Source organism: Leuciscus leuciscus, assembly GCF_965113295.1.
Source record: "Leuciscus leuciscus genome assembly, chromosome: 16".
In the NCBI taxonomy this organism is placed as follows: domain Eukaryota; kingdom Metazoa; phylum Chordata; class Actinopteri; order Cypriniformes; family Leuciscidae; genus Leuciscus; species Leuciscus leuciscus.
In genome coordinates, this window is record NC_138740.1 from 37626559 (window position 1) to 37646957 (window position 20399).

The window sequence follows — 20399 nt, forward strand, 5'->3', positions numbered from 1 at the left end:
GTACTATAGAGGTATTACAGAACATCACATAAGTATTATACACTACTATAGAAATCTTATAGGATTACTATAGTTCTTTTTCGTAAGGGATGTAGACAAAACTAGCCCACCACTGCCTAATACGAGTTTAACACCCACTACTATATCACACAGGGATCTACTCACACAGTAATCTCAAAAAAGAAAGCTCAAAAGCCATTTTGTCCTAATTTCCGGTTCTGTGTGTTTATTAGGAAGGATGTAGAACATCAATTCATAATTTGTTTGTTTATTGGCGGTACAGAAAACGACACAGCAACTCTAAGGCATGATTGCCCCGTGTATTTCAATGAGCGCCAAGGCAATGTTTTCCCCCATGGTTTTCCTTTTCCCCACGGGCTAAATTCACATCACGTGACGGGGCGTTCCCGGGAGCGTTCCCAGACCAACCGTCTGTATCCGTAGCGTGACGTCACGTGCATAACAACCGCCCCCGCCACGGGGCGTTCCCGGGAGCGTTCCCAGACCAATCGTCTGTATCCGTAGCGTGACGTCACGTGCATAACAACCGCCCCCGCCACGGGGCGTTCCCGGGAGCGTTCCCAGACCAATCGTCTGTATCCGTAGCGTGACGTCACGTGCATAACAACCGCCCCCGTCGCCCCGTGCTCGCTGCTCGGCCTCGGAGCTGAGAGCTCATGGTAAACTGACACACCACCAGCGGTGCTGAACTCAGAACAATTTTCTGAGTCGGTACATCTTGACATTCAAGAAGAAGACACACAAAAGCAACAACAATAAACGGAGACAGATGGAAAACAGACACGAGAATTCACAAACATACAGATCAAGAGAAACAAACAGAGGAGTGCACAGTGTATTGTAAGTAACGTTACTTTATAACTGTAGAGTGTATGATTTCACCGCGTCTCTATTAAACAATGTGGAGGAGGCTATACACCAGGCGTGTAAAGCTGGTTACAGGCAGGTAACCAGGCGTGTACAATTAGTGTGTTGGTCTAATTGAATAAAAACGACACATTCCCACACAGTTAAATAAATGTTTTTCCTAAGTGTGATTTTTTTTTCATTATAGTTTCACCAGTCAGTGCTGTCGTTGGTCAAATTGGTGCCCCTAAATTTCCGCAAGGGAAATATGTTTATAATGTTTGGACATTTAAACGTTTTTGTTGGTGTTGAAAGTTGCGCTTTTGCTTTTTAAAAGACCGTGGCGAGCCTACTTCTCCGCCTAGCCTACTTCGCTATGGCAAGCCGTTTTAACATTGAATCATTTAAACCGACTAGTCTCTATTTTCATGCTACTAGTACTTATTTTTTAGATACTAGTATCTATTCCATTAAGTACTAGTACTTATTCATTAGCTACTAGTGTTTATTCTTTAGGTACTAGTGCTTATTCTTTAGGTACTAGTACTTATTCAATAGATACTAGTACCTATTAAATAGATACTAGTACTTATTCATTAGATACTAGTACTTATTCATTAGATACTAGTTCTTATTTATTAGATACTAGTAGCCTACCTATTAAATAGATACTAGTACTTATTCAATAGATACTAGTACTTATTCATTAGATACTAGTTCTTATTTATTAGATACTAGTACTTATTCATTAGATACTAGTACTTATTCATTAGATACTAGTTCTTATTTATTAGATACTAGTACTTATTCATTAGATACTAGTACTTATTCATTAGATACTAGTACTTATTCATTAGATACTAGTTCTTATTTATTAGATACTAGTACTTATTCATTAGATACTAGTACTTATTCATTAGATACTAGTACTTATTCATTAGATACTAGTTCTTATTTATTAGATACTAGTACTTATTCATTAGATACTAGTACTTATTCATTAGATACTAGTACTTATTCATTAGATACTAGTTCTTATTCATTAGATACTAGTACTTATTCATTAGATACTAGTACTTATTCATTAGATACTAGTACTTATTCATTAGATACTAGTACTTATTCATTAGATACTAGTTCTTATTTATTAGATACTAGTACTTATTCATTAGATACTAGTACTTATTCATTAGATACTAGTTCTTATTTATTAGATACTAGTACTTATTCATTAGTTACTAGTACTTATTATTAGATACTTGTACTTATTCATTAGATACTAGTACTTATTCATTAGATACTAGTACTTATTCATTAGATACTAGTTCTTATTTATTAGATACTAGTACTTATTCATTAGTTACTAGTACTTATTATTAGATACTTGTACTTATTCATTAGATACTAGTACCTATTAAATAGATACTAGTACTTATTCATTAGTTACTATATGGCAAGCCGTTTTAACATTTAATCATTTAAACCGACTAGTCTCTATTTTCATGCTACTAGTACTTATTTTTTAGATACTAGTATCTATTCCATTAAGTACTAGTACTTATTCATTAGCTACTAGTGCTTATTCTTTAGGTACTAGTGCCTATTCTTTAGATACTAGTGCTTATTCTTTAGGTACTAGTACTTATTCAATAGATACTAGTACTTATTCATTAGATACTAGTACTTATTCATTAGATACTAGTACCTATTAAATAGATACTAGTACTTATTCATTAGATACTAGTACTTATTCATTAGATACTAGTTCTTATTTATTAGATACTAGTACTTATTCATTAGTTACTAGTACTTCTTATTAGATACTAGTACTTATTCATTAGATACTAGTACCTATTAAATAGATACTAGTACTTATTCATTAGATACTAGTTCTTATTCCAATAGTGACTAGTAACTATCCTTTTGTTACTAGTAACAAATAATTTTTTTTGCCATTGACTTCTATGGGGATCTGTCATTCAGATATCAACTATTCAGTTCTGACTAGTATGTATTCCAGTTGTGACTAGTACATATATATTAGATACTAGTAGTTATTTATTAGGTACTAGTACTTATTTTTTAGATACTAGTACCTATTACTAGATACTAGTATGTATTCAATAAATACTAGTACTAAGTCATTAGATACTAGTACCTCTTAAATAGATACTAGTACCTATTAAATAGATACTAGTACTTATTCATTAGATACTAGTACTTATTCAATAGATACTAGTACTTTTTCATTAGATACTAGTACTTATTCATTAGATACTAGTACCTATTAATTAGATACTAGTACTTATAAATTAGCTACTAGTACTTATTCAATAGATACTAGTAACTATTTATTAGATACTAGTATTTATTCCAAATGTTACTATGGCAAGCCGTTTTAACATTTAATCATTTAAACCGACTAGTCTCTATTTTTATGCTACTAGTACTTATTTTTTAGATACTAGTATCTATTCCATTAAGTACTAGTACTTATTCATTAGCTACTAGTGCTTATTCTTTAGGTACTAGTGCCTATTCTTTAGATACTAGTGCTTATTCTTTAGGTACTAGTACTTATTCAATAGATACTAGTACTTATTCATTAGATACTAGTACTTATTCATTAGATACTAGTACCTATTAAATAGATACTAGTACTTATTCATTAGATACTAGTACTTATTCATTAGATACTAGTTCTTATTTATTAGATACTAGTACTTATTCATTAGTTACTAGTACTTATTTTTAGATACTAGTACTTATTCATTAGATACTAGTACCTATTAAATAGATACTAGTACTTATTCATTAGATACTAGTACTTATTCCAATAGTGACTAGTAACTATTCTTTTGTTACTAGTAACAAATAAAAAAAATTGCCATTGACTTCTATGGGCATCTGTCATTCAGATATCAACTATTCAGTTCTGACTAGTATGTATTCCAATTGTGACTAGTACATATATATTAGATACTAGTAGTTATTTATTAGGTACTAGTACTTATTTTTTAGATACTAGTAACTATTACTAGATACTAGTATGTATTCAACAAACACTAGTATTAAGTCATTAGATACTAGTACCTATTAAATAGATACTAGTACCGATTAAATAGATACTAGTACTTATTCATTAGATACTAGTACTTATTCAATAGACACTAGTACTTATTCATTAGATACTAGTACTTATTCATTAGATACTAGTACCTATTAATTAGATACTAGTACTTATAAATTAGCTACTAGTACTTATTCAATAGATACTAGTAACTATTTATTAGATACTAGTATTTATTCCAAATGTTACTAGTAAGATTTTTTATTTTACTAGTAAGATTTTTAATTGAACTATCCAGTGGCATTTCTGACTAGTCATAACATAAGACGAGTAAAAAAGCAGTTGTGACTAGTAAAATAAAAAATCTTACTAGTAACATTCGGAATAAATACTAGTATCTAATAAATAGGTACCAGTATCTATTGAATAAGTACTAGTATGTAATTTATAAGTACTAGTATCTAATTAATAGGTACTAGTATCTAATGAATAAGTACTAGTATCTAATGAATAAGTACTAGTATCTATTAAATAAGTACTAGTATCTACCGAATAAGTACTATCTAATGAATAAGTACTAGTATCTAATGAATAAGTACTAGTATCTAATGAATAAGTACTAGTATCTATTGAATAAGTACTAGTATCTAATGAATAAGTACTAGTATCTAATGAATAAGTACTAGTATCTATTGAATAAGTACTAGTATCTATTGAATAAGTACTAGTATCTAATGAATAAGTACTAGTATCTACTGAATAAGTACTAGTATCTACTGAATAAGTACTAGTATCTAATGAATAAGTACTAGTATCTAATGAATAAGTACTAGTATCTATTGAATAAGTACTAGTATCTAATGAATAAGTACTAGTATCTATTTAATCGGTACTAGTATCTATTTAATAGGTACTAGTATCTAATGACTTAGTACTAGTGTTTATTGAATACATACTAGTATCTAGTAATAGTTACTAGTATCTAAAAAATAAGTACTAGTACCTAATAAATAACTACTAGTATCTAATATATATGTACTAGTCACAATTGGAATACATACTAGTCAGAACTGAATAGTTGATATCTGAATGACAGATCCCCATAGAAGTCAATGGCAAAAAAAAATATTTGTTACTAGTAACAAAAGAATAGTTACTAGTCACTATTGGAATAAGTACTAGAATCTAATGAATAAGTACTAGTATCTATTTAATAGGTACTAGTATCTAATGAATAAGTACTAGTATCTAATAATAAGTACTAGTAACTAATGAATAAGTACTAGTATCTAATAAATAAGAACTAGTATCTAATGAATAAGTACTAGTATCTAATGAATAGGTACTAGTATCTAATGAATAAGTACTAGTATCTAATGAATAAGTACTAGTATCTATTGAATAAGTACTAGTATCTAATGAATAAGTACTAGTATCTAATAAATAAGAACTAGTATCTAATGAATAAGTACTAGTATCTATTGAATAAGTACTAGTATCTATTGAATAAGTACTAGTATCTAATGAATAAGTACTAGTATCTAATAAATAAGAACTAGTATCTAATGAATAAGTACTAGTATCTATTGAATAAGTACTAGTATCTAATGAATAAGTACTAGTATCTAATAAATAAGAACTAGTATCTAATGAATAAGTACTAGTATCTAATGAATAAGTACTAGTATCTAATGAATAAGTACTAGTATCTAATGAATAAGTACTAGTATCTAATGAATAAGTACTAGTATCTATTGAATAAGTACTAGTACCTAAATAATAAGCACTAGTATCTAAAGAATAGGCACTAGTACCTAAAGAATAAGCACTAGTAGCTAATGAATAAGTACTAGTACTTAATGGAATAGATACTAGTATCTAAAAAATAAGTACTAGTAGCATGAAAATAGAGACTAGTCGGTTTAAATGATTAAATGTTAAAACGGCTTGCCATAATGTTACTAGTAAGATTTTTTATTTTACTAGTAAGATTTTTAATTGAACTATCCAGTGGCATTTCTGACTAGTCATAACATAAGACGAGTAAAAAAGCAGTTGTGACTAGTAAAATAAAAAATCTTACTAGTAACATTCGGAATAAATACTAGTATCTAATAAATAGGTACTAGTATCTATTGAATAAGTACTAGTAGCTAATTTATAAGTACTAGTATCTAATTAATAGGTACTAGTATCTAATGAATAAGTACTAGTATTTAATGAATAAGTACTAGTATCTTTTGAATAAGTACTAGTATCTATTGAATAAGTACTAGTATCTATTTAATTGGTACTAGTATCTATTTAATAGGTACTAGTATCTAATGACTTAGTACTAGTGTTTATTGAATACATACTAGTATCTAGTAATAGTTACTAGTATCTAAAAAATAAGTACTAGTACCTAATAAATAACTACTAGTATCTAATATACATGTACTAGTCACAATTGGAATACATACTAGTCAGAACTGAATAGTTGATATCTGAATGACAGATCCCCATAGAAGTCAATGGCAAAATTTTTTATTTGTTACTAGTAACAAAAGAATAGTTACTAGTCACTATTGGAATAAGTACTAGTATCTAATGAATAAGTACTAGTATCTATTTAATAGGTACTAGTATCTAATGAATAAGTACTAGTATCTAATAAGAAGTACTAGTAACTAATGAATAAGTACTAGTAACTAATGAATAAGTACTAGTAACTAATGAATAAGTACTAGTATCTAATAAATAAGAACTAGTATCTAATGAATAAGTACTAGTATCTATTTAATAGGTACTAGTATCTAATGAATAAGTACTAGTATCTATTGAATAAGTACTAGTACCTAAAGAATAAGCACTAGTATCTAAAGAATAGGCACTAGTACCTAAAGAATAAGCACTAGTAGCTAATGAATAAGTACTAGTACTTAATGGAATAGATACTAGTATCTAAAAAATAAGTACTAGTAGCATGAAAATAGAGACTAGTCGGTTTAAATGATTAAATGTTAAAACGGCTTGCCATACTAGTATCTAGTAATAGTTATCTAAAAAATAAGTACTAGTACCTAATAAATAACTACTAGTATCTAATATATATGTACTAGTCACAATTGGAATACATACTAGTCAGAACTGAATAGTTGATATCTGAATGACAGATCCCCATAGAAGTCAATGGCAAAAAAAATGATTTGTTACTAGTAACAAAAGAATAGTTACTAGTCACTATTGGAATAAGTACTAGTATCTAATGAATAAGTACTAGTATCTATTTAATAGGTACTAGTATCTAATGAATAAGTACTAGTATCTAATAAGAAGTACTAGTAACTAATGAATAAGTACTAGTATCTAATAAATAAGAACTAGTATCTAATGAATAAGTACTAGTATCTAATGAATAAGTACTAGTATCTATTTAATAGGTACTAGTATCTAATGAATAAGTACTAGTATCTAATGAATAAGTACTAGTATCTATTGAATAAGTACTAGTACCTAAAGAATAAGCACTAGTATCTAAAGAATAGGCACTAGTACCTAAAGAATAAGCACTAGTAGCTAATGAATAAGTACTAGTACTTAATGGAATAGATACTAGTATCTAAAAAATAAGTACTAGTAGCATGAAAATAGAGACTAGTCGGTTTAAATGATTAAATGTTAAAACGGCTTGCCATATCCAGTGGCCGTTCTGACTAGTCATAACATAAGACGAGTAAAAAAGCAGTTGTGACTAGTAAAATAAAAAATCTTTCTAGTAACAGTCGTAATAAACACTAGTATCTAATAAATAGGTACTAGTATCTATTGAATAAGTACTAGTAGCTAATGAATAAGTACTAGTATCTACTGAATAAGTACTAGTATCTACTGAATAAGTACTAGTATCTACTGAATAAGTACTAGTATCTAATTAATAGGTACTAGTATCTAATGAATAAGTACTAGCATCTAATGAATAAGTACTAGTATCTATTTAATAGGTACTAGTATCTAATGAATAAGTACTAGTATCTATTTAATAGGTACTAGTATCTAATGAATAAGTACTAGTATCTAATAATAAGAACTAGTAACTAATGAATAAGTACTAGTATCTAATAAATAAGAACTTGTACCTAATAAATAACTACTAGTATCTAATATATATGTACTAGTCACAATTGGAATACATACTAGTCAGAACTGAATAGTTGATATCTGAATGACAGATCCCCATAGAAGTCAATGGCAAATTTTTTGATTTGTTACTAGTAACAAAAGAATAGTTACTAGTCACTACTGGAATAAGTACTAGTATCTATTTAATAGGTACTAGTATCTAATGAATAAGTACTAGTATCTAATAATAAGTACTAGTAACTAATGAATAAGTACTAGTATCTAATAAATAAGAACTAGTATCTAATGAATAAGTACTAGTATCTAATGAATAAGTACTAGTATCTATTTAATAGGTACTAGTATCTAATGAATAAGTACTAGTATCTAATGAATAAGTACTAGTATCTATTGAATAAGTACTAGTATCTATTGAATAAGTACTAGTACCTAAAGAATAAGCACTAGTATCTAAAGAATAGGCACTAGTACCTAAAGAATAAGCACTAGTAGCTAATGAATAAGTACTAGTACTTAATGGAATAGATACTAGTATCTAAAAAATAAGTACTAGCAGCATGAAAATAGAGACTAGTCGGTTTAAATCATTAAATGTTAAAACGGCTTGCCATAACTACGCGGCTCACTGTGCAGAACCCACAACGATTATACAGGAAGTACAGACCACAGCACAGAGACTGTGGCAGAAACATACGGCATAGCTGTGTGAGGACGACAGCGCCATCTACAGGTTTAAAACGATTTAATTGAAAATATCTATCTATCTATCTATCTATCTATCTATCTATCTCCTATATATACTAATATAGTTTTAGTTTTTTAAAAGTTAAAATTATACTTTATCCATTTGTTTTGTTGAGTCAAATGATTAACAATATAATTGAACAAAGCTTTAAATTTTTTTTTAAAAAATACAATGAAAACAAAGCTTGAGCGTTTGAACATTTGATTTAATTGAAAATAATTTTTAATTCTCAACCAACAATTTTTTTCATAGACCATACACAACAATTATATGATAAAAAAAAAAAAAGAAAAAAAGAAAAAAAAAATATATATATTTTTATCTGAAATATCAAAAGAAACGCACACTAGCTGTACCTGCTCCAAATAAATAATAGTAATTAAATAAAAATACAAAATCGAACTGAATAATAAATAAATTAGATAAAACAAAATCAAAACAAAGAAAATAAATCTTAAAGTTATGCAGGCACACATTTAACAATAATTCTCAAGAGAAAAAATAAATAAAATAAATCAAAACTTTCATCACGACACTTGCAAAGAAAAACTTCCATGTCTTCAGAAGAGATGGTTTGCACCACATTTAGCTGCCAGCTAATTTCCATCCGTTGTCCCCTGGGAGATTGGAAGTGTCCTCAACAATACATTGTGTTTTAATCAGGATTCATGTAAATTAATGTTTTGAAATTATGCTCTTTCATGTGCCCTTTTTAGACGATAAAAACATACCTTCAGTCTCTTGTGCTTTAGGTGGCACCTGCACATCCAACTGTAAAATAACAATACGTGATCAAGTGCCTTCGTCACAATTCTCACTTAGTCACATTTATTATATAGCACTTTTTACAATACAGATTGTTTCAAAGCAGCTTTACAGGGATAATAGGAAAATAATGCAACAAAGTTTGTCTCGGCAGATCTAGAACAAAATAGTGTCATAATCCAGCTTAAGTAGGTTCAGTGTTGATTCATTTCTGTTGTAAAAAAGTTATTAATTCAGTTAACGTTAATTAATCTATATAGCCATTCTGGAGAAAACCGTAATGTCATCGTCCAGCTCAGTTCTTATAAGCGTATAATATTAAGTATGTTGCATCCAACAAAGATATAACTTATTTTTACCTTCTCTTCTTCTTTTCCTTGTTCTACCGTGTGCTCCGCCATAGTTAAACATGAACTCCGCCCACTTCCGGCATCAGACTTTTATCCCGTCCACTTCCGGCATCAGACTTTTACCCCGCCCACTTCCGGCATCAGACTTTTACCCCGCCCACTTCCGGCATCAGACTTTTACCCCGCCCACTTCCGGCATCAGACTTTTACCCCGCCCACTTCCGGCATCAGACTTTTACCCCGCCCACTTCCGGCATCAGACTTTTACCCCGTCCACTTCCGGCATCAGACTTTTACCCCGTCCACTTCCGGCATCAGACTTTTACCCCGTCCACTTCCGGCATCAGACTTTTACCCCGTCCACTTCCGGCATCAGACTTTTACCCCGTCCACTTCCGGCATCAGACTTTTACCCCGCCCACTTCCGGCATCAGACTTTTACCCCGTCCACTTCCGGCATCAGACTTTTACCCCGTCCACTTCCGGCATCAGACTTTTACCCCGCCCACTTCCGGCATCAGACTTTTACCCCGTCCACTTCCGGCATCAGACTTTTACCCCGCCCACTTCCGGCATCAGACTGCTAGCAGAGAATGTCTAATAAGGGAAGAATTTCCACTCTCAGAAAAATTACGGCTTCTGAACTGGTTGCAGTTCCTTTCTGGTTCCATATGAGGGCGCTCACAGGACAAGTGCATAATGAATGGAGGTCTATGGCGCTATACCCATCAAAATCCACTTTTCTCAGGATATAATTTATCTAGTAGTTTGAATGTTGTATTCAAAAGGAGATGCAAATAAATTACACATTGCTGGGTGTTAGATTTTTTAGAGTCACTTATTTGCTTTAAAAAGTCTTTTAACATGTCAGTGACGTCATACACATCGTATGACCAGAGATACTGCTTTACGGCAATCCTTCAGTCACTTTGGTGCTTTCGCGCTCTGCACTTTCTTTTCTCTCGAGAAATAGGACAACCCTTTGCCCACTATTAGAACAATTTATCATTGCACACCTGTGAGGCATTTCACACTTTTTGAAAGAAATCCGGATTTATCCGGAAGAATCACACCCCTGATAAACGCATGGTCTGTCCCTATGGGTCCGTTTGGGGAGGTGCGCGCGTAGCCAATATTAACCAACTGCAGAACCGCAGAACCATACGTCATAGCAGTGTGAGGATGACAGCGCCAGCCTGACAGAAAATGTGACAAAATTGTGACAGCCTTGGCAACCCTGTGCTGCACTACATGAACGCGGATGGTGTGCCCGTTTTCTGCCCTGCAGGCAATAACCCGGATGAAGTCTTGATATCGGGGATGTCCATTGTACCCACAAATTTCAAAATCAAACCTACGGTCTTGCTGCTTATTAGCATGCATATTACTAAGATATTGGATGTTTATTAGTAATTATAAAGCACATATTAATGCCTTATTCTGCATGACCATATTCTACATCCCTTTATCCGACCCAATTCCTAAACTTAACAACTACTTTACTAACTATTAATAAACAGTAATTAATACTTTGTTAAGCAGCTAGTTAATAGTGAGAATTGGACCCTAAATTAAAGTGTTACCAATTACTATTAATAGTGCATTTAATTATTTTTATTGGGAAATATATATTCACATGAAAATGGGCTCTTTGTAAACCATAATTTTATAAATGAATTCTATTCATATTTATTTTGGCCCATAAACTTAAAGCCATAAGATTAAAAAAAAACTGTATAGGCAGAGGCTTATTACACCTACACATCTCAACTCTCAATTTCAAAATGTACATTCAGTCAGTCGTAATATTTTAGCTGTCCACTCATCAAGCATCTCAAGCAACAGAAAATGGCCACGTAACAATTTATTATCAACAGCTTTAATAGATCGCCCAAATTTTCTTATCGGGCTGATAACGATAACATTAAAAATGAACATATATTGGCCGATACCGATATGAAGGCCGATATATCGTGCATCCCTATTTTAAATACAACAAATAATATATATTCATTTTCAACATGTAATCAGATTTATTGATGCACATGATACTTTCTTACCTCTTTTGCTTCTAGTGTCAGTTATACACTGACATGCAAGAGATGTGACTAATAATAATGATATAATAATAATAATGACTACACCGCATACACTCCTACAGAATTTCATTCTTAATCTTGCATTTTATGTATATTAATTAACACCAGACCAAAAAGTAAATTTGTCTTTATGAATTGTACAGTGAAATTGGAGGAAAAAACTGGAGAGGAGATGGAGAACAAACAGGAGGAAAAACCGGCCAATGAATCACGAGAGACAGTGAAACTCCAGAGATGTCACAGCATGGGGCATCCAGAACCAAACTGTAAGTACTTTATTACATGAGCTCTCACTGCTCTGATGAAGTCATGATCTCTGTTAAATAACAGATATAACACAACTGTAAACATACAGTGTACATGCAAATATGTTAAAGGTGTTATTTCCTTTTTATCTCCAGTCTCTCATGATCCAGTTAAACTTGAGTGTGATGTACCAAAGACAGTTCAAGATGAGGTGAGTTTATATCACTGACAGATATAATGATTTAAACTGATCATAGTAGATAAAGATAACTTTGCACTGGCTAATAATTTGTGTATGAATATTATGAATAATTAAACTCTGCTCTCTCTTTTAGAAAATTGAGGACATTCAGTGCCAGCATTGATGTCTCAACTATTCCTGTTCCTCTGGCTTCAGAAGCCTCTGCCTTGTCAGAATGGTGATTTATGGCAGACTGCATCTCTGAATTCTCTCAGACCCGTTTACAGCTGCTATTTAAATCAATCTCAGAGGAAATTATGACTGTACTGGTTGTTGGCTGACTACTTGTGATGGGATCCGTCGAGACTGTGGTGTAATGACTCAGTACAGGACCCTGTTTAAAATGGCCACTTTATTAACTTTTTAACTGTTTTCTGATATGTTAGGTCATTTTTATGTCACTCACTTCAATAGAAACACAGAGAATTTATGTCAGCTTTAGCACTTAATACAATTAACTGTACCTTTGTATTAATGCAATAAATAATGTTTATTAGAGTTTAGTTTCATTTCCTATTGTTGTGTCATCATGCTCAAGTGAATATTGAGTTACAACAGCTTGTTTTATTAAATAAAACTGCTTTTCTGAAACCTCATTTGAGTGTACATGATTTCAATCATGGCTTTCAAAAGTAGTTTGTTTGGTAAACTTCTGTAAGTGAAAAACATTGCCTTTTATGTGTTGCATTTAACTCATACTGCATATAATTTATGTGTACTACTAAAATTATTATTAAAACGGTAATTAATTACCATAATGATTTACTTCAAAATAAACCTGTCAATACTGAGGGTGGCAAACACGCTGACCTAACATTAGCAGAGGCTTAATCGAGTTTGTCCACTAGATGGCGCTGTAGCTTATCTTTAATTCTGTAAGCATGAGCTACAGCTGTCAGTGTTCAAATGCTCCTGCTACAATTATATTTCATATTTCATCCAAATATCTATAATTATATATCATAGTGTGTTATATAATATTTTGTGTATAGTGCAGGAAGTTGAAAAAACAAAACAAAACAAACGACACAACATTACACTGAATTATAAATTTGGATTTTAAATTTAATCCAGTATTTAATGTGATGTTTTTGTCATTCACCTGCCTACAATAGTTTAACTTAATTATGAGCAAGACAAAGGCATTTATGTCAAACCACATTATTATTATAATTAATATGCTTTCCTTATAGTTTAAAACATGGTTTTCATGCGCAACACATGTTTGATCACTGGCTCAGGCTGTGATTGGTCAAGAAAGAGAGAGACTTCTGATTGAATTGGAGGAACCTTTAGTGTACTCACCCAATTACAACATATAAATAATTTAACAAATTGCCCTTTTATAGAGTGAAAAACAAAAATATTAGAATATTTAGTTTCTATTACATTTACTCTTGTCTTATAAGGACCTTTGCATTAACCTGAAGAGAAACATAAAATATTTATTGTAGAATAAAATAATTCTCATGTTTTCTGATCAGATTTCAAAAGAAGAATAGTAATAATGTCAAACAGTAATTATGTTAAATGCTTATGGTAATGCTGAACTCACAGAAATGCATGTGCCCACATTACACATTACATAGTGGAACCTCCTGATTTGACCGGAACAGCTCAACACATGAAGACTTTAGAGAACTACATCAGTGTGTGACTGATATCAACAGGCCTAGACAGGCTGGGGGAAATAGAGAAGATCTTTGATAACTGGAATTTGACCCAGTGTCATTCAGTGACCCAGAGAGTCATAACTTTTGCTGCCAGAAAAAAAAGTTTCTATCTGAAAATCCTCCTTCAATTAAAGGGGGGCATAAAGTTATTTTTCAATTGATTCCACAAGAACATCTTAATGATTTTTAAAACAGATCAATTCTATAAGGTTTGGATCCACTTTCTGGATCATTTAGATCCTCATCTTGGTCCTGTTGTAGTAGGAGAAGCAATAATTATTTTTAATAGTAGCCTATAGGCCTTACTGCTGTAACAACTGTGTAATATTTGAGCTGGTTTTTTTCTTCTTCTTTTTTTTCTTGTCATTTGCTAAAGTTCAGTAGCCTAAATATAATAATTAGGCCTAAATATAATAATAAGTAACAAAGAGTAATTTACATCTGAAGTTTGCTTAGGCTAATAAAACAACATTACGTTTATTAAGCCTATCTAGAAGATTTTGTTTAAGATTTTTGTTAACCGACAGGCAGTCACCAAGCTCATGGTAATTTATTTTACGTCACATTTTTACATACAGTATGGATCACACGCCCCGCCCCGTGTGTGAGTCACTTTACACTCGGCAGACTCTCCAGCTTCAGATTCAATATTAGACACTCATACGTCACGGTCTCGTTTGGTTTAAGCTCTTACACTTACAGGAACAATGGCGTTTTCATGGAAATATTTAAAACCTGTGAAATATTTCAGAGATATAACGTGTGGCGGTCTTACAGCAAAAAACAAACATGCAGAGACTGAATGTAGCGTATAATGATGGTACGAGACTCCTTCTAAGATGGTGTAGTGCTAGTCAAATGTTTGTTAATGTTGGTGTGCCTACCTGTTCTGCCTTAATAAGAAATGGTATATTTTTCGATACATGTGTAGAATGTCTGCCTCAGAAAATAGAATTATACAAGCTTTAGCCCACAATGATTATAGCTCTGTCAGGTATACATCTAGACTGTGGAGACATTGGCGCTCCTGTTTGTATATTACAAGTGAAAGTCATTGATCTTTTCTTCATTTATTTCTATGCACTGTATATTTTATTGCTATGTTGTAATGATTGTTTTTTTTTTCTTTTTTTATTGTACTATGGAGCTTCCATTTTGAGTCCTGAATAAAGTCATTATCATTATTAAGCATTTGTTGGACTATTTAAATGTATAATAGATGAAATAAGCTAAAAAGATCACCGTGTTACGATGAGGGTGTACCCGCCCAGATCTGCCAATCCTTATTAACGGTTAATGGGCGGGACACAGAGTCCCCAACGTTCTCAGCGACAATAGTAAAAAGCGCGCGGGGGCTATTTATAGCGCAGGGTCGACCTGTCTTTCTGTACGACGGTAACGGGAAATTCAAGCTTCGATCTTTCACGAGGGATATACTCGCGACATCAAGTGTAGATTGTGTTAACCACGATACGAACACTACAAATTCTACGTTTGTTGGTCAAAACAGTCGGTATTTCCGGAAAAAATGCTTCTGATTTGGCGCTGCTATTGGCCAACGTAAGGTCAGTTGTATTTTGGAAATAAGTCCCTTATCCTCCCGCCAGCCTGCGTTTATTTGATTAAAATATAGTAGCCTAGGCTATGAACAACAGTATTGTGATGTATGATTACAATTTGAAATAAGAGTTTCTATTTGGACACATATTACAAGTATTTTTTCCCCCTGATTTCCAATTTGAACGATCCTCATAGCTTTATTTGTACAATTGTAAATGCAGTGAAAACATACGAATGCCTGATCTGATGCTGAACCGTGAATTCTGTGAACCGTTACATAATCCTATATAATTATAATCCTTATATAAATACAAGATGGGGCGGCCACATTATCATGAGCTGTTTAACTGCATTGGGAGGAATACTTTTGAGGTGGAAAATATTGACAATGACGAAAATGTGGTTATTAATTCAGAAGAGGTACAATCTGCAGTATTGGGATTAGATGACGATAAAGCGTGTGGGACCGATAAAATAACAGCTGAACATCTAAAATATGCAAGCAAGAAACTTGTTCCTCTGTTTGCTATTTGTATGACAGGTTTCTTAGTTCATGGGACTCTGCCTGAATCTATTTGACCTGTTTTATTAGTGCCCGTCATTAAAGACAAAACTGGCAAAATGAACAGCATGGACAATTACAGACCTATAGCCCTAGCTAGCATTGTATCCAAAGTGTTGGAGAGAATTCTTCTTAACAGGTTGGAACAGTATATTTTTATTTTGTTCTGTATCAGAACCTTTTACTGTTAGTAACAGAGTTCGTCAGGGTGGTATTTTGTCACCTTTCCTTTTTAACGTGTATATGGATGACTTGTCACAACAATTCAATCAATGTAATACAGGATGCATGATAGGCAATACTCTCACTAATCATCACTAGTTATGTATGCAGATGATTTGGTAATCATTTGCCAATATAGTGCTGGGTTACAACAACTGTTGAAGGTTTGCTCTCAGTACGGTGCAGATTTTGAAATCAAATATAATGCAAGTAAGAGCAATATCGTGATTGTTAGAAGTAAAGAAGACAGGCAATTTGTATTCCCTGATTTCTTTTGATCTGGTACTGCCCTCAAAGTGTGTGATGAGATTAAATATCCTGGCCATCATATATTGCAAATGATTTATCGGATGATAAGGACATCAATAGACAGTGTCGAGCAAGTTATATGCTCAGGCTAATGTGCTTGCACGTAAATTTGGCATGTGTTCTGCTTATGTTAAGGTAGCTTTATTCAAAGCATTCTGGTGTACACCACTTTATACTGCCCTCCTGTGGCGGTCTTACAGCAAAAAGAACATGCAGAGACTGAATGTAGCGTATAATTATGGGATGAGACTGCTTCTAAAACAACCAAGATGGTGTAGTGTATGGAAGTAGAATAATGTCAAATGTTTTTGAAATAAAAAGCCTGTTGAATTGCACTACTTGAAAAAAAATAGGCATTGCATTAACCATGCTTGCATTTTAATGCATTGTATTTTTAGTGCTTACATTTTTATGGGCTGAAATTCAACATGGTTGAATATTTAAGCTGTGAATATTTCAATTAAAAACATTTCAAACACCTTTTCATTATTAAAAATTCAATAATCCATATTCACCTTTCATATTTCACTTCCAAAATATTCAAACTGTTTAAAAATACAACCAATAATATTCAACAGGCAATTTTCGGTCCATTTTATTTCGCTTTGCAAATTCGCTTCCACAAATTCAGTGGTTCAAATTCGACAGTAAATTCAACATTGACGTCCAGGAACTGCAGGAAAAGCAGTAGATTTCCGAGCATACTCTCCATCTGCTGTTAGTCTACCTCACCAGCAGATGGTGCAAAAGCGCGTGTTGACGACCAGCAACAGTTAGAACAAGTCATTCATTCATAAAACTCATTTACAGCAATGTAAGTGTATTTGTGATTATTATGACGGCTGTTTTATGTTAAATTCAGTGTCTTCACGGTTACTTTTCCTGTGTAGCCTACATGCATCTTTCTCTACCGTGAACGAGATTATAATGTTATTCCCCGATGCGGATACAGATCCAATGTTACATTTTTGAGGTTGACATATATTTCTCTTGGTTGTTTAGTTGCCTTAACTTTATATTGTGGATGTGCTCCATGCAGGCTATTAGGGTTTCCCTCAATACTTAAGGATTCCCCTGCTGGACATATACAACGCTTAACGTAGCTTAATGGACTACAGTGATGTAAAAGACCAAACTCGCAGGCAAGCAGATGGACTCAGAATAACGCGCAAAGCTTAGGGGAGAGTGGGGTGATTTGTGCCAGGGGGGAAGTAGTTCCACCCTTGTTTCTGGAAAACCATAGAAGAAATTGGTCATGTGACCACATCATTTTGAAAAGCAATCACTTTTACTCGTCCTCCAAAGAAGAGAGACACATGGCATGAGAGTTAAGTATATTTTAGTGCAAAAAACAGTTTTTTCCCTTTCAAAGTAAAATTTCTATGATTAAGGTTTTTTGATTGTAGTGTCTGAACAATTATTGACAAGTTTGAAAACATTTCACACATGTTTTAGTGCTTTAGTAGGCTACACAATGAGTCTATACAGTTAGCATGATGTTAGCTCTTAACTGCTGGATCATGCTAGTTTTTCAAACTTGTGGGTCTGGGGTGATTTGTGCCAAAGGGCCTGGGTTAAGTTGTGCCAGATCCAGACCACCTAGACCTACATACTCACAGGGGATAATCTTGAGAAGTGAGGAGATGGGCATGCCTCATCATTGTTTGACTTAGGCCTGCCTGCTATTTGTTTAATTTAGCTAACACTGATTTCAGTTTTGAGTTTGCACTATGTTATTAAAGAGAAGTTTTATTCCGTTTTTAAGTGGCCTATGTCACAATAGGATGTTTAGAAATTAGCCTAGTCACTTTATTCTTATATGTTACATAATTGACAGACAGCGCTGTCAATCTATTGCCAAAGCCTTTTTGCCTGAAATGATTCACAAATATCATATATTGTGTTGCTATGGTGCTCTAAATGGTTGCTAGGGCGTAGCTTGATAGCTTCACAATGATCCTGAGAGACTGATTGGTCATCTGAGTAAAATGAGCCCGCCCCCTTGTCTCTATGACACTGTGATCCAGAGTTATGTTCAATACAAAATTCCTATGCAATTGACCATAGTAGGAAAAACGCATGCTATGGTATTCCAGGGTGACAATATCTAAATAAACCTTAAATGAGTAATTTTGTATTGAATTTATCTTGCTTTCATATAGCATTACGGTTCATAATGTTAAAATGTTCTGTTTTACTTCAGAAATCACTGGCACAATTTACCCCCAATGTATTCCCCCAAAGGCACAACTTCCCCCGCACCAGGGGCAAGTTGTGCCATGAGACCACTTTTTTCCCAAGAGCTATATTTCTGAAACAATTTATTTCAGATCCAAAGTTATTGTTCTCAGGGATGCACCACATCCTGAAATATATGTACATCCTTAAGTTGAAGGTATTACTGCCATGGCCTCACTTTAAAGTCACTTTGAGTAAAAACTGGCACAACTCACCCCACTCTCCCCTAATGCTGAGCGTTTCCCAGTGATAGATTGGCATAAAGATGGCTTGATGTTGGACATTCGCACATTTAGGGACCGTCTCTAAAGTGTATACGACTTTGGTATACACGTTTCTAACTCCGATAGCATTTGAATAGAATGACTTTACAGTCATAAAACCAACTGTAAAGTGTTCATTTAGTGTCAGGCATAATGCGCACCCTTTGGATTTTTGATATTTATTCAAATAAATTTAAGTTTGCTATTGAAGTTAGAAACGTGTATGCCAATGTTGTATGCAACTTTAGAGACGGTCCCTTAATGTGCGAATGTCCAATGTCAAGCCAATTTTTACATTTAGTCATTTAGCAGAAGCTTTTATCCAAAGCGATTTACAGTTAAACTAACAATAGGAGGACAATATGCAAGTGCTGTGACAGTTTAAGCTAATGCAATACACGTATGCATACTATATGTGTTGATTTTATGCCAGTCTATCACGAAACGCTCAGCATGAAACTCTGCGCGTTAAGTTCATATTCTGAGTCCATCTTCTTGCCTGTAGCCTATATAATAGCCTACAGCCTACTTCCCTAATAAGGTGCAAGATTGGTCTTTCATATCACTGTATCATCGGAAGGGGAATCCTTGAGTATGAGGTATTGAGGGAAACCGATTATAATCCTGTTCATGGTAGAGAAAGCTGATGACATGTTGAATACACAGGGAAAGTAACAATGAAGTTATTGAATGAAACATAAACACAGCTTTTGTGTGTTTATCATCTTTTCCGCATATACTGACACAGATAATCATTTTCATTTTATGAATGAATGTCTTCGTCAACAACAAGCGCTTTTTCACCACCTGATGGTGAGGTAGACTAACAGCAGATGGAGAGTATGCTCGGCAATCTACTGCTTTTCCTGCAGTTCCTGGACGTCAATGTTGAATTTACTGTCGAATTTGAACCACTGAATTTGTGGAAGCGAATTTGCAAAGCGAAATAAAATGGACCGAAAATTGCCTGTTGAATATTATTGGTTGTATTTTTAAAGGGGTGGTTGAGTGTGATTTCACTTTTCTAACTTTAGTTAGTGTGTAATGTTGCTGTTTGAGCATAAACA

At 33.2% G+C, this 20399-nt stretch overlaps 1 long non-coding RNA gene across 1 annotated transcript; it reads left to right on the plus strand.

Annotated features, from left to right (window-relative positions):
* The first annotated feature begins 668 nt into the window (after positions 1-668).
* On the plus strand, positions 669-13101 carry LOC309476913. Its single transcript, XR_014198410.1, has 4 exons — positions 669-861; positions 12162-12284; positions 12420-12475; positions 12600-13101. It is a non-coding gene; the product is annotated as an uncharacterized lncRNA (long non-coding RNA).
* The last annotated feature ends 7298 nt before the right edge of the window (positions 13102-20399 follow it).